We start from the raw sequence: 20,798 nt of genomic DNA on the forward strand, positions 1-20,798 counted from the left end.
AAATTTTTTGATTACTGATTCAATGTCTTTAGTCTGTATTGATCTATTCAGACTTTCTGTTTATACACAGTTCAGATTTGGTAGGTTTTATGTTTCTAGGAATTTATCCATTTTTTTGGATTATACGGTTTCGTCATGTAAAATTGTTCATAGTGGTCTCTTTATTAATATTAAAGGAGCATTATTGTGCTATAGTCCAAAAACATGGAGGCTTTTAAAAAATGACTTAGTGTAAGTAATTTTAAAATAAAAAGTTATTTAAGGTAAAATCCTCATTAAGTATAAAAATTTTTATAAGGATAGTATAACCAAAATACAACACTTATTCCACTAGGTGTGTCTGCATTTAGGAAATGTGTTAAATGCCTAGCATGTAATTTACATTTATTATTTCTGATTTTCAAAGCAACCTTATAAAGATGTAACTCCACAAATAGAGTTACCTGTCAAAATAGGCTAGGAAATTGAGGCTTATAGAAAGGTTGAATAGTGTGTGAATGTTATTTTTCTGCTTGATAGATAAGTGATAATTGTAAATGAGGATAGGAAATTATCTGTCATCCATGTCACAAATATATTTCCTCTTTTGTCATCTGAATTATTCTATTGTTTATTTTGATGTAAATAAGAATTTTAATGGTGTTAAACTTTTCAAAGAAGATTAAAGAATATTCCATAGCTAAGACATTGAGATGAAAACAGGTGTATTAGAGGAATCAAGCCTCCGTGGGAGCTGCGTATCCTATTTTTCCTCTCTTACTCAGTTTTCTCATCTCTAAAATGGAGTTACTTTCAACTTTCCATGGGTGGCTAAAATAATGCATACAGTATGTGGGAAAAGCCTTCACTAATACATAGTGTGTGAGAGAGAAAAGACTCCATTCATCTTCTTACACAACAGGCATTCAATAAGTGTTTAGGATGAATAAGTATTTACAACAACATGGATCAATACTCTTCCATTTTGCATTATGTATATAAGTTATAAGTTAAATATAAATCCAAAAATGTAGAATGAAAGTCAGTTTTTACATTTGGTAAAGATATTTGGAGTTTCTGGAAGAGATGATAAATAATTTAACCAACCATACTGGAAAATGACTTTTCTGTCTCTTGATACCAGAGATAGGTCCAGAGGTACTACTGTAGATGTTACAAAAATAGAGTCAATTTTTGCAAACCAAGGACATTTGAATGCTATCATTTAACTCATGCTTATTACATTTTATGGGACTTGTAGTTTCCTATAATTTGAATGAATTATTGGATGGAATTGAACTAATTTGTGTAACAAGGTTTAAACAGGTCAGGATGGCTTATTTGTAATCATTAGTAGATTGTTTGGATCTCCACATGTAAGCTAGAAGCAGTATGCTTCCTTTAGGGCCTCTTAAAGAATATCTTTGTCAAACACTTAATACTTTATTTTATTTTTACAAATGAAGTCTCTATGGAAGTAAGAATTTATGTTAACATCCTCTTAGTTGTTGTGTGATTCAGTTCTCTTAGCATACCTGTGTAATGCTTAGCTCACCTGTGTAAAATAGGCATGCTTACCTTATTCACCAGTAACCATTGCCATGTAGCAAATCACCTCAAAACTTGGGAGTTTATAAAAACACTCATTTTTATTATTATCTCTTTTGATTCTGGGCTCAGCTGGGTTCAGGGCTTCTCATATAGTTGTAATAAAATAGTAGGTGAAGCTGAATTCCTTTTGAAGGCTTCTTCACTTGTATGCCTAATGGCTGCTGCTGGAACTTCAGCCAGGGCAGTTGGCTGGAACTTATCTGTGGCCTTCTTATTTAATCTGCAGTCCCTCACTAAATGCTGCCTGGATTCCAAGAGTAAGTGACCCAAAAAATACCGAGCAGATACATTCTTGCTTTTAGTGACTTAGTCTTGGAAGTCACACAGTATAACTTCTGCCATGATCAGGGATCCATCCTAGTCAAGGGGAGGAAACATAAACAAACCCAACTCTTGATGATGGAGTACCAATAGTACATTGTAAGAAGAACGTGTAAGGTGAAAACATATTATTGTATCCAGCTTAAAAAAAATAGAATCTGTCAGAACTTACGTGATTCTTCTGAAGAATCCAGGTCACTTGCAAAACATGGCTAGCATGGTGCCTAACAGGTATTCAGTAAAGTGCACTCTACTTATTGTGACTGTCCTGGTTTAGGTAAGTTTGTACAGATCTTCAAATATCCAGGCTCCTGATTAACCAAGAAGTTTGAGAATGTTCTTGCACATAAGTGTCACAGAGTAGGAGCTGAAATGCCCACCTAACTTCTTTCTAGCACAAATGAAATTTCAAATTCATTTGAAAATAATTTATATGAGTAATTTAATACCAAGAATGTTAAGTAGACAGAGCAACCTCCACATCCTTTATTTTACAGGTGAAGAAACTCAAGCTCAGATATAATAAGTTCTGTACCTAAGATCACAGAGTAGAAATATTGGGTCCTGTTATCCTGAATTTTGTTAAATATGATGTCTTCTTAAGGACTGTAATTATTTTAAGCTAATTCATCACACTGTCCCATTTTCTGTAGGATAGACTCTAGTTTCTACATTGATTAATTTGATTTTTTGTATGTATTTTCTTTCTTACCTTTCTTTCCGTCTTTCTCGCTCTCTCATATCTGTCTCTCTCTCATCTCTCTCTCTCTCTCTCACACACACACACATCTCTCTATCTCTCTATCGCTATTTCGACAGAGTTTTTGCTCTGTTGCCCAGGCTGAAGTGCAATGGCGTGATCTCGGCTCACTGCAACCTATGCCTCCTAGATTCAAACGATTTTCCTGCCTCAGCTTCCTGAGTAGCTGAGATTACAGGCACCCACCGCAATGCCTGGCTTATTTTTGTTTTCTTTAGTAGAGATGAGGTTTCATCATGGTGGCCAGGCTGGTCTCAGACTCTTGACCTCAGGTGACATACCTGCCTTGGCCTCCCAAAGTGCTAGGATTACAGGTGTGAGCCACCATGGCTGGCCATACAGAGCCATTTCTTAAAATGTATAATTAGTGGGTACCCAGGCCTAATTATAATCCCTGCTGTAGAATTCCGGCAGGGCATATCCTTGCATATTGTGGTCTTTATCTACAAATAATCTCACTGCAAACATGTAATAATACTTGATTAATCAACATAAACTTCTTAAACCTGTAGATCAACACAGAGCCTCCTATAATGTAATACATGTGGTAAATCCATGTGAGTCTCAAATCTAGCAAACTCTTTTCTTTGCAGTAAACGTTTACCCCCTTAAGCATAAAAATGTAAAGAAAAATATGAATTCTTTTGAAGAGACATCTTACTTAGTAGTAACTAATTCAGACTGACTTTAAAATCAACGCATAATTAGTGCTCACATATTTTGTTCACTATAATGTTTGATAGAAATACAGTCATTTTTAAAATTATGAGAATTCTATCAATTTAATCTCTGGGGAAATAAACTATCTTTCAAAGGATTAATGATGAGTTGATGGTATTGTTATGAGACTCCTTATTTCCAGATCATCTGCATACCAATTCAGCTACATAAAGCTATGTCCCTCTTTTGTATATATCAAATCGAGATTTGCAAGCCTAGCATTTTAAATATTTATTTCTGTTAGTTCAGTTATTTACGGTGTAATGATGCCAGTGATGAGAGAGCTATGTTTAACAATGGAATTACTTCACAGTAAAATTTACTTATAGTGAACATTTATGAAAATGTTTATTAGGTTTCTCTGGGATCTCTGGTTAATTTAAAACCGTAGTACATTTTATCTTCATTATAACATGTCCCAAGGAAATTTTTGGCTGCAAGATTAGCATTATAAAAAGAGAACTTTAATTAGAAATTTCTATATTGTGGGTCAGATTGCTAAATCCAGTGGCAATTATCTGCTTTCTGAGATACGTAGTTCTCTTTCTGAAACATTCAAATTTGCTTTATAATACCTCAAAAAGTCATTTCAAGAAGAAATTTAGATCATTAATGGAATGAGAAATAAGATGTGCCCATGGATTCTTCTACCTCTATTTTATCATTTAAATTTCATGTGAGCAAGGTGATTAAAGTCATTTTAACTATTTTGGACCTCAAATAGTTCAGGAATAAGTATGCCAGAAGCACTGCAGTATTACCATTAATTTAATAATTGCTTATTGCGCACTTAATCCTAGAAGCCAGAATAAATATGAAATAAGGCTTCTATAAGCTCTTAAAAATCTTAACATTTCTATTGCTTCATAGACCATAATTATAATTAATTATTTATGGAGTTAGTGAAGGCATTTAGTAAGGCAATTCTTGCATCGTTTCTTGGTTATGATGCTTTTAAGAAAGACTGTAAAGAAAGTTACAAGTCACATACAAAGTTGGGAAAATTATTTGTAACATTTATAACTATGAAGGATTGATAGCCCTCATATGGATATAATGCTGGTAAATCAGTAAGTTAAAAACACCCCAAAAGGAAAATTCGTAAAGAACATGAGCCAGAACATGACAAAAGTGTAAAAAAGCTAATATATGAGTAAGTATATAAAAAGACATACCATCTACTTAATAAAAAATATAATAAAGCTATTTTTAGTTACCAGATAGGCAGATTGACAGAGTGATAATACTGATAATTTTGCAGAACATAAAGAAACAGGAAACATCAAAAATTATAAGAGGGCTTATGGCAGAATAAATTGATGCTGTTCTTCTGGTGCATAATTTTTCAATAAATCAAAAAATTTAAATTTAGGGGTAATCTCATAAATGAAATGATGTTAGATGTAGTTAAAACAGGTTTCCAAAGAGTGAAAGTTTAATAAATACTTGAATAGTTATCAACATAAGATTAATAACACTTAGGGTAAATACATTTAATGCAATATGAAACCTTTAAAATCTATGCTATACAAATATACTCATTACCATGCTGTAAAGATAGCACTGATACATGGTTAGATTAAAATCAAAAATTTCAAATGTAGTATATATTTATGTGTTATGTGTCCGTATATATGTGTGTGGCTATAAACACACAGCAATACACATAAACTACCAATAATACTAAACACTTATACAGGGAGCCTGTTCTATGTTATGTATATGCGTTGTCTCTAACAGCACTTTCCCTTCTGTGCCTGTTTCTCTAGTCTCATCATAGCTAGAACTCTAAATTCATTATGTGTGTATATATATATATATATATATATATATATATATATATATAGTGTGCGTGCGTGTGTGAGTGTGTGTGTTGTATGTGTGATAACATTTCATTTTGCTTCTATGGTGCAGTTTTTTTCATTGTAAATTTAATGACTTACTATTTTTACCCTCTTAATTTTTAAAGAAATAAGTCATTACTAAATGGCCCTTGAAATATTGATGCAATATGTCTAAATAACCTCTTGTTAGATGAATAGTTACATTCATTCCTTCTTTCAATAAAAATTGTTGAGTAATTATTATGTCCTAGAAACTACAATAAGGCTGTTTACCAGGATAACCCAATTCTGTTTTGGAGATTTACTAATGCATCATAATATGCAGGTTAAAGACTGCTGTTAGATTGTGTTACTAGTCACTTAATATTTATTATGTGTCATCTAAACCAATCATTCTAGATCTGATTATTAAATTTCACCTTATAACTTTTTCCTTCCACGGTGCACTGTGAATCAGCAAGGGAACTCTATTCATTGTGGTCATTTGGAAACCCAGCCTGATGAAACAGCCACTACCTAGAATATTCCCAGTCACACTGTAGAGGGAAATACAATTCTTGAAGGTTTTGTGCTGGCAATTAAATGCTTGAACTGAAAGTGACGTATCCACCTCAGTTCACAACTCGTGTGCGCAACTAGTTACATGGTCTCACCCAACTAGAGAGAACTAAGAAATATATTTATACTCCATGTCTCAAAAACATACAACATGTTTCCAGAAAGCTGGAAAGAAGTATGAATATTATTAATAACTGCTACATTTATGTTTTCAGAAACATCTAAGGACTAAATGAAATATGAAATAAAAACATGGCTATAGTTGATACGAACTCCTCAAGCATAAAAAATTAAATTACCAAATTGAAATAATAAACTAAGTTAATTTGCTAAAATTCATGGTGTCAAATATGTGATATTTGAATAATAGAAATGTCTCAAAATGCAGTAAAAGGCTTTGCAGAATAATGAGGCCTCTGTTGAAAGAAGTGTTTACGTATGGACTAGCTAATGAGACTGGTTGTAAAAGGCAGTTAGTTGTTGGACACATGGCTTATCAGTATGTTCACTTACTATGTGCTGGAACCATATAGCTGTCTAAGATGACCTTTTGTCTCCTTTGCAAGCCATAAATCCATAGTTCTAATCTATAGGTCTTGTGGAATAGTGGTAACTATTCTGAATGAGAGGCAATGAACCAAGCATGAAGAACACATATGGCCATATTATTGCCCTTAGGAAATTTACAAACTGAGTATGTAGAGAAGATGTTCTGAGTAGCCCTAAATTCTGAAATAACTTCACTTTACACTCAGAAGAAAATCCAAAACACCAATATGATTTGTTCCCTATAGGTATCTTACCTTTTTTCCTACCCTTAACCCCATTACTCAGCTCCAGATATACTGGCCTGTTGGCTTGGCATCAAATAGGCTAAGCATACTTCTAGCTCAGTCACTTTACACATATATTTCCCTCTTCCTGGAAGGGTTTTTCCAAGATATTCATATGGCTCACTTCCTTAACTTGCTCAGACCTCAAAGAGATCTTTTCTGATGACCCTATTGAATATACCACTACTATTGCTCTCTGTCTTCTTTCAAAGCTTTAATTTTTTCCTCATTGCATTTATCACTACCAACATTATGATATTTGCAGCTAGTTTTTCCAAGAGGAAAATGTCTAGAATGTATACTAGGTACATAAAGCATGAAAGCATCGCATATTTCTTTTATATGCCCAATTTTGTGATTGTATTGTATATTCTAAGCGAGAGTTGAGTGAAAATCAATACTTAGGAGACCAGCTACCCATGACTCTAATACATTGTTCAGGGTTTTGAAGCAGGTCCTGCAATATAAACCCTGTTGCAGCAGAGTTTTATATCATCTTCCTTCTCTTACTATGAATATTAATCCCATCAACCATATTGTAATAGATCTACATAAAAAAGAATGAGTAATACAAGGTGAGATATGCTACCTTGTATTTCAAACACATGTTTTTTTTCCAAACTAATTTCAGTGATTGGGGAAGTAGCATAAATATAGATATGTAAGGCTCATTACAAGCCTGATGAATGGGATCCAAGAATCTACAGTTTATGCATGATACGATGGTCCATTGACAGATACTCAGGAAAGTTTCCACAGAGTAAGTTCATCTTGAACCGAGCTTTTTAGGAGGCTTAGATAAGTGAAGGGAAGAGTGAAAATAGTTTAGGTGGGAGATGATTTTAGTAAATGGCATTACTAAAGCAATGGAAATAAGCCTTTGCTTAAGAGATGGAAGAAACAGGCCAGGCATGGTGGCTCCCGCCTATAATCCTAGCACTTTGGGAGGCCGAGATGGGCAGATGCTGAGGTCAAGAGATTGAGATCATCCTGGCCAACACAGTGAAACCCCGTCTCTACTAAAAATCCAAGGATTAGCTGGGCATGGTGGCACGCACCTGTAGTCCCAGCTACTCGGGAGACTGAAGCAGGAGAATCCCTTGAACCCAGGAGACAGAGGTCACAATGAGCCAAGATTGCGCCTCTGCACTGCAGTCTGGTGACAGTGTGAGACCCTGTCTCAAAAAATAAAAGAGAGAGAGATGGAAGAAACAGATTTTTGGGAATCTTTGCTGCTCTGAGAATCTTTATCACCGAATAGCAAAAAGATTAGATAAAGAGGAAAATTATAACTTATTGACTAAGGGTAGAAAACACATGGAGAAGAAATTGTTGAGAAGTTATGTAAAATATAACTAGGAAATGAATATGCCTAGAGAAGGAACCAGAAGCAGATGAGTAGCTGTGGGCTCTTATCCCTACTCCCGCCTCAAATATAAGGGCTTTGAATAGCCTGAGGGTTTTCTGTTCCAAACAACTTTCACTGTTGTTTACATGTGTATGTGTGTGTGTATGTTGGGGAGGGAGATTAGGGGTGAGGAAGGAGAGGAGGAAAGGCAGGAGAGAGAGTGAGCAAACTGTTGAAGCTCAAAATGAAATTTTTTTATTTTAAAATACATTTTGAAAATATTGGCTTGTATAAAGTTCTCACAGTTTTTTGAAGTAATATTAAATATATGAGCCTTTTAACAAATGATAGCCATTCATAATTTGAGATGTAATCCCTAAGTTTAAATGAAATAATTGTTTTCCTCAATAAATTAAAGCATAAGAATTATTGGAGATTTTTCACCATTCCATGAGAGGAAAATTGAATAGCACACAAAAGTAGATTAAGGTTTATAGACAGCCTTTGGCTTGGAGCAATTTACTGTACTCACTACCTGAGGAACAGTTGTCAGGACAATCTTATTTCTGTTGGAGAAAAACGTCAGGCCCTTGGGAAAAAAAAAAAAAAAAAAACAGTATTCAAAGCCAGTATTTTGACTCTATTTGAAATTCTTAATCATGTTTCTAAATGTTACATTAAGTATTAGAAAAATATTTTCATGATCATGTATGTCATGGTCATAAGCAATACGATAGTTTACTGTTTTCAGAGTACAAAGATTTAGCCAGGATGCGGTGGCTCCCACCTGTAATCCCAGGACTTTGGGAGACCGAAGCTGGGGTATCACGACTTCAGAAGTTCGAGACCAGCCTGACCAACACTGTGAAACCCCATCTCTACTAAAAATACAAAGATTACCTGGGCATGGTGGCATGTGACAGTAATCCCAGCTGCTCGGGAGGCTGAGGCAGGAGAATCACTTGAACCTGGGAGGCAGAGGTTGCAGTGAGCCAAGATCACGCCACTGCCCTCCAGCCTGGGCGACAGAGCAAGACAAGACTGTCTCAAAAAGTACAAAATTTTAGAGGGAAACGATCATCAACAATTTAGCAAACATTTCTTGTGTCAATTTCAGTCTCAGTACAATGTAAAAAGGGGGTAAAAAATGTTTACAGTGATTAAAGTGGTCTTTTTCTAAATGTTTTAAATGTCTTTCATTTAGACTATTTTATTGTTTTCTTAAATCTATCTCTCAGTAAACAAAATAGTATTTCTGTTTTCATAAAAGGCAGCTCTTCTTCCTTTTCATCACCCCCATTTATTTTTTATTTTTTTATTGCATTTTAGGTTTTGGGGTACATGTGAAGAACATGTAAGATTGTTGTACAGGTGCACACATGGCAGTGTGGTTTGCTGCCTTCCTCCCCATCACCTATATCTGGCATTTCTCCGCCATCTTTAGAGATCTTTGACTTTCTGCTTTCTCTCACTGCCTGACATTAAGATGACTTCTGTTACATGTTTCTGAATTACATTTAGTTTATAAGAAATTTTTCCCCTAGACTTTGAGAACATTTGGGCATAAAATTTTTTTGTCAGTTGTGTTTATTCACTTAACAAGGACAAAAAAAAAAAAACAGAGTTGGGAGACAGTTTCTGTTCACTAAATGTTCTTTACTAAATCTGTGTTGCATATTATGGAATCAGTAAATGTCTAGAACAAGCCAGTCTGTCTTTAAAAGAAAAACTGTTAATATCTTCTACTGTTTTTCTAGTTTCTATTTTATTTACCTCTGCTCTGATCTTTATTTTTTCCTTCTATTACCTTCCCCTGTGGAATAATTCCAAACATACCAAAACATAAAGCAAAACATACAAGTGTAGAAATAAAGGCTCAAGTAGAACGCTGGACTAAACATTGGCTGATCTTCCCTAGTATACCTAGCGATATTAGTCATTCAGATAATTCAGTATCGCCCTATATTTTTGTAAGATTTATAACTTTTTAATTTTTCATGATGTATTTTTCCAGTGACTTTGAGACTTACCTTACTTTTCAGTGTGTTAGGTTTATCAGTGGTGATTTTATTGTTAGACATGATCTCATAATACTTTTTCTTTTAGAACATTTATTTTTAAATTTTTATATTTAAATGATTAATGTATCTAAATCATATGTTTAAAAATCTGTTTTATTTCCAAAGTTGTTAGTGGAGAGGTAGTCAAGAGGCCCTAGCCATTTACTTATAAGAATTATACACAGGAGTGATAAACTGTATAATTTTATGTTGACCAGTCAAATTTTCTCTTCTTCACAAAGGACAGAATGTGAAAAGCACAGATTCCTTTTTTTTGTGATGGGTCAGGGAAAGATTATGTAACTCTGATTGAGAGAGAATGAGGGAGGAATAGAGAAAAGAGTCGGATATTACATGTTTGTGTTTATTCCTGTTAGGTAGAATGTACTCATATTGGCCGAGACAGCCACCCTTTGATTTTAGGGTACTAAAATATACTAAGCACGTAGTCACCCACACATATATACACAAAACACATACACACGCACACACACACACAGTTGCTAATCAGTCTGACTTTTATTTGTAGTTCTGGTTCTGCTACTTACTAAATGTGTGACTTAGGGTATATTTCTGCACATTTTGCTCACTTTACTCAGATATTTTAGTTGACATTACATTTTACATAAAGTGTTGAAAATTGTTAGTAAAGAAACACCATAGGACATTATCATCTACTTTGTGATATAAACAAAATTTGTTAAAACGATATTCTTTTCTTCTGTAAGGACACTTAATATGAGATTTATCTAACCATTTTTAAGTGTACAATATAGTATTGTTAGAGACAACATTGTACAGCAGATCTTTAGAATTTATTCACCTTACCTGATTAAAATTTTATGCCCATTAATTGGCATTTCCCCATTTCCTCCTCCTTTCAGACTCTAAAAGCCACTACTCTACTCTGATTCTCTCAGTTTGGCAATTTTAGATACCTCGTGTGAGTAGAATCATGAAGTACTTGTATTTCTGTGTCTAGCTTTTTTTCATTTGGAATATACCTTCAAGCTTCATCCAACTTCTCACATATTGCAAGTTTTCCTTCTTTATAAAGACTGAATAAAATTCCATTGTGTGTATTTACCACACTTTCTTTATCCATTCATCCATCAGGCATTTACGTTGTTCCCACCTTGTCACTTTTTTTTGATAATGCTATAATGAACACCGGAGTGCTAATATCACTTTGAGATCCTGATATTTTGCTCATTTTTATGAAATGGATTAATAATAGTTATTTCCTCATAACATTAAAGTTTCACTGAGCTGCTAAGTATGAATCTGATCACAAAGTAAACATATAGACATTATTATTTAATCGCACATGAAAGATTTTTATAGTAACTTTTTGTAAAGGTGAGTCTTTTCTTGTAAGTTATTGGAATCTATTAATTTTAAGAGAGCATTCCAAAATTTAAGAGGTCGAAAGAAGAAAAGAAAATTCTAATGCCTATGTAGTTTATTTCATTTTAAATTATGAGGTTATTGAATAGTGTTCAAATTAGAAATATAGGAAACTAGCTTACAGATCAACTTCTTAGGTCTTCTTTTTATTATAAAATTAATGTGCATTCCATAAAAATCAGCACATGTAAGTATACTCTTAGTTTATTTAAATAATTTGTTTCACCAAATGATATACCATACAGCCACCAAGAACTAAGATATAAAATAATTTATTTGCATGGCACATTTTTACAGTATATTAAATGAATTGAAATGTAGCTAAGACAATATTGTGACTGGTTTTGAAAAAATGAACTACATTTGTGTGGTTATACATCTATATATGTACTTACAACAAAGGCTATATTCAGAAAATTTTACACTAGACTCTTTTCAATTCATTTTATAGGAGTTTTATTTCTTTGAATTTTCATTTGTTTGGTCAGTAAAATTATATATTTTAAAACATGCAAAAATATGTAATTCAAAAATTAATCTAAAAAACCTCTTCTACATATATTTTTAAATGTCTGAAAATGAAAATCAGGAAAATAGTGACATGATCTTCCAAAATTATAATTTAATAAAATGAAGACAAGAAATAATCTTCTAATTACAGATAATGATTAATACAGAACTGGTAAATTGTATACTATAAAATAAAATATTACACTAAAATATAGAACTAGAGGACGTCATAGCTCAATACATGTGTGATTGTTAGACAGTTTTTTAAAGACACTGGTTAACATTACTGACTACTGAAGTATGTAGAATGTTAACTGAGCTGGTAATGGTAAGCCAGTGCAGATAAATAAAATGGTATAACAATCATTATAGGTTATAAAATCCTACGAGTTTGTTAAATTTGCATAATGGTGTCCATAATCCCACTAACAACTCCAAAAATTTTTGCAAACACGTACTGTATTCTTGGCAGTAAAGAATCCAGAATTTCAATCATATTCTCAAAAGAGTTCATCACCCCCAAAACGGCAATGAAATTCTGTCAAAAATAGAGTATGGTAAGATTCTGAGGACTTGGAAAGCCAGGGAAAATGCTGCTTATTTCTGTAGTACAAACAGATAATTCCTTTACATAATGTTATTCATGTTGAAAATCTGAGAGATTGGGAAACGGGAAGAAGGGTTTATGTTTCAACTACAAAATTTGTGTTCATGGAAAGAGAAGAGCAAGTGTTACATAAGTTGAGCCCTTCCAGAACAGGTAGTGAAAGGACTCTCTTCATCAAACTGAAGAATGTGTAATCCTCTTATGTATAAGAAGGATTCTTGGTGCTTTATGAAATATTCATATCCCTTTTACAAGCTTTGTATTGTTTTATGCCCCATTGAACTTACTTGTGAGATAAAAGATGAAATTTTAATTCTGTCAACTAAAAAGCTTATATATCTTGAATGATTTGACGAAGGTAGAGTGGTTAGAAACTGATAGGTATATGATTCAGCCTAAGTTTTCCAGTTTCTCGGTTCTCGAATCATTTTATTATCCTAAGCTACTTTCTGAGTGTTAATCTTAGATAATGAACTAGTTACTCTTAGATAATGTCTGTGATGATGAATAACAACATAAAAGTTGCTAACTCTTATTGGGCAACGATTATATAACAAACATTGCTCTAAATCCTTTTAATGCATTAATTCAATGTTCATAACAACCCTGTTAAAAAGATTTTGTTATTATATCCATTTTACACTCGAGAAATTGACAAACTGGTTAAGAAAGCTGCGTGCAGTTTTGCAAATCAAATGAAAAGCAGCTGGGCCAGGATTTGAACACATACAATCTGATTCCAGAATTGATTCTTTTAACCTGTTTGCTAAACTGACACAAAATAGAGATTTATTTAGCTATCATTAGAGGAAATGTTGTGTTTTCATAAACACACTTAGGCACACATTTCATAGTTTACTAAAAGTGGATGAATATATAAGTAATATAATGGCAGAAATTATAAATCAGGCAACCAGAAAATAATACGTAAAATACAGTCAGGTTTAAAATAAAGGTTACTTTATAAAATGAAAGGTGAAGTTTGGGAACTGATAATAAGGAAGAATAATTGCAGTGAAATCTATCAACAGATGACTTCCGTAATCTTTCTTCCTTGAAAGAGTTTCAGATGATATTACCATTTCTTTTAGGAGTCAGAGAGAGAACTCGAGAAAAATGTTGTAAAGATTCTAATTTATAGCCAGCCTGTGAAAAAATGGTGCATTAAATTCCCATTTGGCATCCTAATTGTAATAAGATAATACATCCTTTCTAAAAAATCCATTTGATGAATAAGCAAACCAATTCAAAACGTCTTCATTTTATTGATAATGGCATCAGTGTCATTAATGATAATGCTTTTTGACTAATGGCAATTAACTAGATTTGGCAAACTGAGCAATTGAACATTGAATTTGAAATCAGAACATTTGGCACTGAAGATGCTATGAGTACATATTAAAATGATTGTTGATTATTTAAAGATTTATTAAGTTGATGAACATTAAAGTCTATTATATCCTGTATTATTTAAGATGCTTGGTTTCAGACGTACTCAAGACACAAAGAGGATTTGTTGGCTAAGTAAATAACGAGTTCAAGGTTTGTTAAAGGGTTTAATACAGAGTTTTATTATGGATTCAAGGAAAAATCTTTGCTTCTCTATTAATGTCTCAAGCCGATCCTTCATAACTTTTCAGACTGATAAAGGCTGGCTTCCCTCAGCAGATCTTAGAAACTCTTTTTCCCTTGTTCACAGCTAAATGTAAAGAATATATCTTAATCCAAATAGCAAAGAAAAATTCTGAGTTTCTGATTGGAAACTCTTAGATTATATGCCTGCCCTGAACACCTCCCTGTAGCAAAGTGAATAGCATTATTCCAATTGACTTGAACAAAAACCAAGCCCACATCTGGAACCAAGCGTAATATCAATGCTGTCCAAATCACTAGGCTATTATACCATGGGAGAGTGGTAGAAAGGATATTGACTGTGTAATTGCAGTGCTTACTATAGTCCTCCTCTTTAAATATCCAACATTGCTATATACGCTTCATAGCATATATTCACTTTCAAAGACGCTCAAACTCCTCAAAAAGACCAAGCGTAAAACATTGTCCAGTGATTGCATTCAGCTCCAAGGTTGGAATAACTGGGTGATTAGCAGCCCCTTTCAGTTAGTGCTTTATGATCTAGTGTACTGCGATTAAGTGAAAAAAATTTATGTCCAATACCCCTAAGTAAAAAGTTAGAAGGGCACATCCTGACAATAACTAAGACTAAACTAAATGCATAAAAGGAAAAAATGGAAACAGCTATTATATCCTGCTCTTTCAGAGCCTTCCTGATTATTTTTCTTTCTGTTTATTATAAATTTTGCTAAATAATTGTCTTCATCATGATATCCGAAATTGACATATTTTGGGGTATTGTGTTACTTTAGTGTTCTACTTATTGTGTTGTTTCAAGGTCTTGGTGCTTGCCCTAGGGTTGAGTGATAAGGTATTTTTAGTTAGACTTGGGATTTCTTACGCAATCAATTTATAGGTTTTCAGTATTTGCTCTTATCTATTCCTTGACTCAGTAGCCCAAATCTTATGATTTGGTTTTAGGCTTCAAACATGAACCCTTTTTTGACATCTTTAATAGGCCTCTGTGCTTTGAACAACCCACCGACTGAGAAACTTTGCAGCACAGGGTTGGGGAAGAGGGCATAGCTAATCTTTGAGTATATCTTTCAAGTATAGATTACATATGAGCTGCTGCTTCATGATAGGAGTGATCATCTACTTTGTCACAAAAGTGCTTTAGGGAAGCACTACAGTTTATTTTTGTTAGTACTTAAGTCTTAAATTCTGCCTCTCCTGTCTCTGTTCATACAAACATTAGATTTTGAGTAAAAATAAAAATTGGCTTTTCCACTCATATCAGGTTCCAAATTATTAGCCTCTCAAGGCATTCACATTATAAGCCACGAGCAGAGAGGGCTTCTTCAGACAAAGCTCTATTTTCTTTTTGTCTGTACTTCAAAAATAACCATTAGCATGAGCTTCTTTCTTTCTTGGTTTAAAGAGGCCAGTAGGTGCTAACATTTTTGTTTGTATCAAATCTGCTAATAGTGTTCACAGTTGTAAGGTGCATGTCTCAAGATAAAATAGGCCATTGTTTAATCAACTGTTTTTTAACCACAAACCAAGTATCATCCTGAGTTGGGGGGTTTTTATTGTCCTTGTCTTTTATGTAATTCAGCCTGTTCCACATTTTAGCATCTATTACTTTCAACAATCTGCTTCCTGATACCAACTAGAATGATGTTTAGTACAATAATGGAAAACTCTTCTCAAGAAAACTTGAAATACACACACACAGCAAACATCTACATTAGAGTAGCCATATGTGACATCTTTTCTACCATTAAAGATTTCCTGTAATTAAACCTTAGGAATTATGTGTGAATTTAACAAAATTCCAGAGGAATGTTGGGATTCTGGTAAGCCTTTAATCCAAATATTCACATTGTCATCACACTGCAGCTCCATATCTCAGTGGTTCTTTTGGCTCTTCACTCTTCCATTATCTATGCTAAGTAGTTACTTTTTTTCCCCAAGATAGTTTTGTTATGATAGAAAGATGGCTACCAGAACTGTATTTTTTTCTTTCCTTATAGCAAAGAAAAAATAAGTACTTTTATCTCAATCAAGCAAAATTCTGAACACTTTCTGGTTGGAACGTGTTAAGTCATGTTTCCACAGTTATTATACTTGGAACAGATAAAATGATGTAGTTGGGTTTGTGTTACATGTCCCTGGCAAGAAGGATTTTGTTTAAACCAATCAAGGCTTATGCATGAGATTGGGGATGTGATTAATCACTCTCAAGCCACAAGATTCCTTCATAAACTGGAATTGATGGAATATATTTTGGACATTATTTTATGGTAATATTTGAAAGATTTCAATGTTTTACCATGATTTAGTAACAGAAATCTTTAAAAGAATAAAATATATCATACATTGCATGTTTATTTGAAAGCGTGTGTGTGTGTGTGTGTGTGTGTGTGTGTGTGTAATTTTATTGAATCCAGAAAATGTGTTTTATTTTTCCTTGGAAAATGTTTTGTATCCACTAGGTTTTTTATGTTCTATACTTTTCACTTGGATTTTTTTCCAAAGGGGCTGCCCTGTATTAATCAAAGTCATCTTTAGCATAGGTTGGGCTTTACTGATGAGTCAAATATTTCTAGAGCAATACTTTAGGATCTGTTCCACAGCTAAATATATTGAAAATTTAGTGAATGTTTATTGAGAAACTGTTAGAAGCAAAGGGTTATGCTAGGCGTTCTTATATACATGAAGATAAATATATGTCATAAAACAATGACAAATTGACTTTCAGAAGGTGCTTATTTTTAATATCATGTTTTTCTTTTCTGTCATTTTTCATTTTATATAAACACCTTGAGGTTTTTTTAGAGAAACAATAAAACAATGATGGATGAGTCCACTTGAGTTAGTTACATACTATACAGCTTATATAAAGTGTAAGAATATAAAAGGTATATGCATCCACTTTCATAGTTTTTATTGTTATTAAATTTGCTGGTATTGTATTATCACAGATGACTGGCCTTAACTGTGTACCATAGAATTTACATAAACAGGAGAGTTTAATAAGCTGAATGAAATGAAGCTATTTATCTGGCTAGATTACTTTGTGAAGGGCAAGAATAGGGTAGCCTCCCAGTTCAATCTAGTGTATGATTTTCTATTTTTCTAAATAAGATTTATTGACTTACAAATTTTAATGGAAAATGAGTAATTAGCAGAGGTCCAGATAATATTTATATTTGGCAAAAAATGATAGTATTTATATTAGAGAGTAAAATATATCCAGAAATTGCCAAGTAATCTGATTTGTCAATAATAATAGTATCCTAAGCTGGTTATGGTTTCCTCTTTTGTTTTAAAATAACATTTACATAGAGTTGATTTTGAAGATAAATAAGAACCTAGTGAACTCTCTCTCTTCTCTGAATGTGTGTGTGTGTGTGTGTGTGTGTATGTGTGTGTGTGTGTGTGTGTACATAAATTTAAACATTGAAATTACAGTTAATGGGAATAAGAAGTTTGATGAAAACACTTTGATGTCTGGTAACTGAGAAATGTTTATGAATCTGACATAATTTACTAAATAGTGGAGAGAGATACATTATTCAGAACACTATGTAAGCACCTAGGCTAAATTTCTGAAAGATCCTAGGAGACAGATATATGTATAAGTATCTTGGGGGTTATTTACTCATGAGCACTATTGATACTTAGATACTAACCATTTGTACCTACCCATTTGTAGCTGAGTATATATTCTTACATTGTTTTTCAACATAAACTGTCATCTACATTGGTGAATCTTTGCAATTCTTTGTTTGGGTTAGGGCAACAAAACCTGAGTAAACCCTGGGGAATGTACTTTATATATGTATTATTATCTCACTCACCCACACACATCCTCACTGTTTAGAAGTACACATTTGTCTTAACATTATAATGCTTTTGGCATTCACAGAATCTGTTCAAATTAATAAAATGTTCACTACTGGCATAGCAAAAAAAAACCTTTTGCAACATTTATTTTAAGTCATTTGAAGCAGAAAATTCTGGCAAGGTGCCTTGATGAATCTTTCCAAAAAAAAAAAAAAAAAAAAAAAAAAAAAAAAAAGGTCTTTGTTTACAAGTAATTATTTATATTCTTCTCAACCAGTGATTTCATATTGCTTAGCTTCTTAAAATTTCAAATAGAACAAGGTTTTCAGAATCCTCACACATACGTGTTATTAATATTGATTGTTTTATAATAATTTAGGTGGCATTCATTGTACCCTTACAATATGGCAGGAGCAAGTGGCAGTTACTTCAAAGGCAGTATTTATAAGGTTTACCACCAATCAATCTTCGTACTTGACAGATGAAGGATTTATTGAAGACCATCGTGCTAATAAGAGGCATAGTGAAATAAATGTAGGCATCTTGAATACCTACACCTATGGTTTCTAAGTTATACTTTCTGGCCTTTCTGTTAAAATTTATTTCTAGTCTACAGCCATACTTTAAAAAGATATATAATAGTATCATATGTGAAGGTCAAACACTGGTAGTTTAATCTGTCAAGTACTTAATGGTCATCTAATTTGTGTTAATTACTGGGTGTTATTTGACTTGTCCTCCAGTTCTTTATGCACTGGAAGAGGAGACAGACACTCTTATACCTACTATAAGGCACGGTAGAATTAGGAAGTATAATAACTTCATACAAATCCTCTGGGACTATAAACTACAGCTTCATAAATCTTAGCAGGTTGCAGAAGGTACAACTGAATGATGAGCCTTGATAATCATGTATGACTTTTATAAGGGGATCATCCCATAGAAATATTACTCCACTTTGTAGAGCTAAATGAGAAAGACTTAGAAGCACAAATCTTCAGTTCATTTTGTGACTGTTCAACTTGTGTGTAGGGCATATGGCTAGGGGAGCAAGAGTAGGAGAGTCAGCTGGAAAATGATGTTGAGAACAAATTGCGGAGGATTTTGTTTATCATGTTAAAGTAGATACATTTTATTCGGTAGGCAAGAGAAGGGCATTGACAGGTTTTGAATAACAAGTCATGTGTTTCAACCCTGGTATTTATGAAGCTGAATCAAAAGGCACTTTGCCTTCAGGAAGGATTGAGCAAAAAAAGGGCGGTGCTGAGCTGAAAGTGTCAATGGTGCCTCCAGAAGAAGCTAATTGTATTGGGAAATCAGGGTTTATTATCAACAGATCAGTTAAGACCAGTGATATAATCGCCATGTAGGGGATAGGATGGAGAGGATAACAGAGCAATCACCAAAAGTACTTGAGATTTCACAGAGGAAAAAAAGTACCATAAAATTTGAAGAGGTTCAAGGACAGAATAGTTGATTGATTGTTTTATTGATTTTGATCTATCTTTTTGCAGAGGACCATAGGTGGGAGATAGTTAGCTATGATTTAAGATCTTCCTTAGGAAAGTACTATCATGTAACAGAGAGTAAAAAAAGATTTTAAGGAAGGTGGTTGTATTAAACAGTGCTACAAATGAATTGAGGAGGATGCAGATGGGGAGAGGCAACTGGACCCTCTGTTTTAGAAGTATACTTGTGTGCTTTGAGAGGGATTTTTAAGTATGAGGGTGGAAAACAAATAATACATGAATTATAGGCTGATTATGGGAAATCAGAAACAGGAAAGTTTAATTAATTCTGAGGTTCAGTGATGAAAATAAGGAAGAGATGAAATAGTGGATAGAAGGATGATGAGATTAGTATTTCAGATTTGGAGAGAATTAAGAGTTCTGATAAACTCCGTGATGGTACACCCTGTTGTAGGAATCTACAGTATACTGTAGAATCCTGTGTATAACATACTATGTGCTATATAAAATATGTGGTATCAACCTATAAATGTTGATTTTTCAGGACAAAAATGTCCACAAAAATCTAATGAAAAATCAGAATACAGCCTCAATAACATGTTTTTATCCCATTAATATTTAACTAATATAATCCCACTTTTGGTAAGTGATTATTAGTATTGATTCCTACTTAATTCTCCTCAATGCCTTACTTTGAGTGTATTCTCCTCCTTTAATTAAAAAAAAAAAAAAAAAAAAACTTTCAAGTTCAAGTTTTGTCAAGAGTAAGCGGGCATAGGGAAAAGAGCACAGACCATGACATTACGAGAACATTATAACATGATTTGATTTTATAAAACACAATAAAATAAAGATCAGGCAGCCCTTTGTCTTAAAAGACTTGCTGCCAGAATTCTATTCATACAGAAACCTGGTGATCAGTAGGACTGTGTCCCCTGATGTCAAGTTTTTAGCACTTTCTACAGCTCTGTCTGACTAATGCAGAGATGCAATGGGACCGTTGACGCCAACTTGAGAAACAAGCCCTGTCAAAAACATGATTTCTCATGAATAAATAATGTAACAGACAATTCATTTTAGAAAAACATCAGTGAATAGTCTGAGTTTTGATAACTAGTGTTTACTTTCCTAAATCTGAGGTAGAGAAAATATTCCTGACTCAGTCCACAAAGTTGTTATGCATAGAAACATATGAGTGTATACGTTGTACATGTTTAGCAATGAAATGTGATTCAAAAATATAACAAGAGTTGAGAGTAAAAAAAGATTTTAAGGAAGGTGGTTATATTAAACAGTGCTGCAAATGAATTGAGGAGGATGCAGATGGGGAGAGGCAACTGGACCCTC

At 33.4% G+C, this 20,798-nt stretch overlaps 1 protein-coding gene across 7 annotated transcripts in view; it reads left to right on the plus strand.

Moving 5' to 3' along the window:
- The window catches only part of DMD (dystrophin), a 2,133,401-nt gene that overhangs the window by 523,495 nt on the left and 1,589,108 nt on the right, over window positions 1–20,798 (plus strand). The window lies entirely within an intron of this gene.

The sequence above is a fragment of the Cebus imitator genome, unplaced genomic scaffold (genome assembly GCF_001604975.1).
Source record: "Cebus imitator isolate Cc_AM_T3 unplaced genomic scaffold, Cebus_imitator-1.0 Scaffold208, whole genome shotgun sequence".
NCBI classification, from domain to species: Eukaryota; Metazoa; Chordata; class Mammalia; order Primates; family Cebidae; genus Cebus; species Cebus imitator.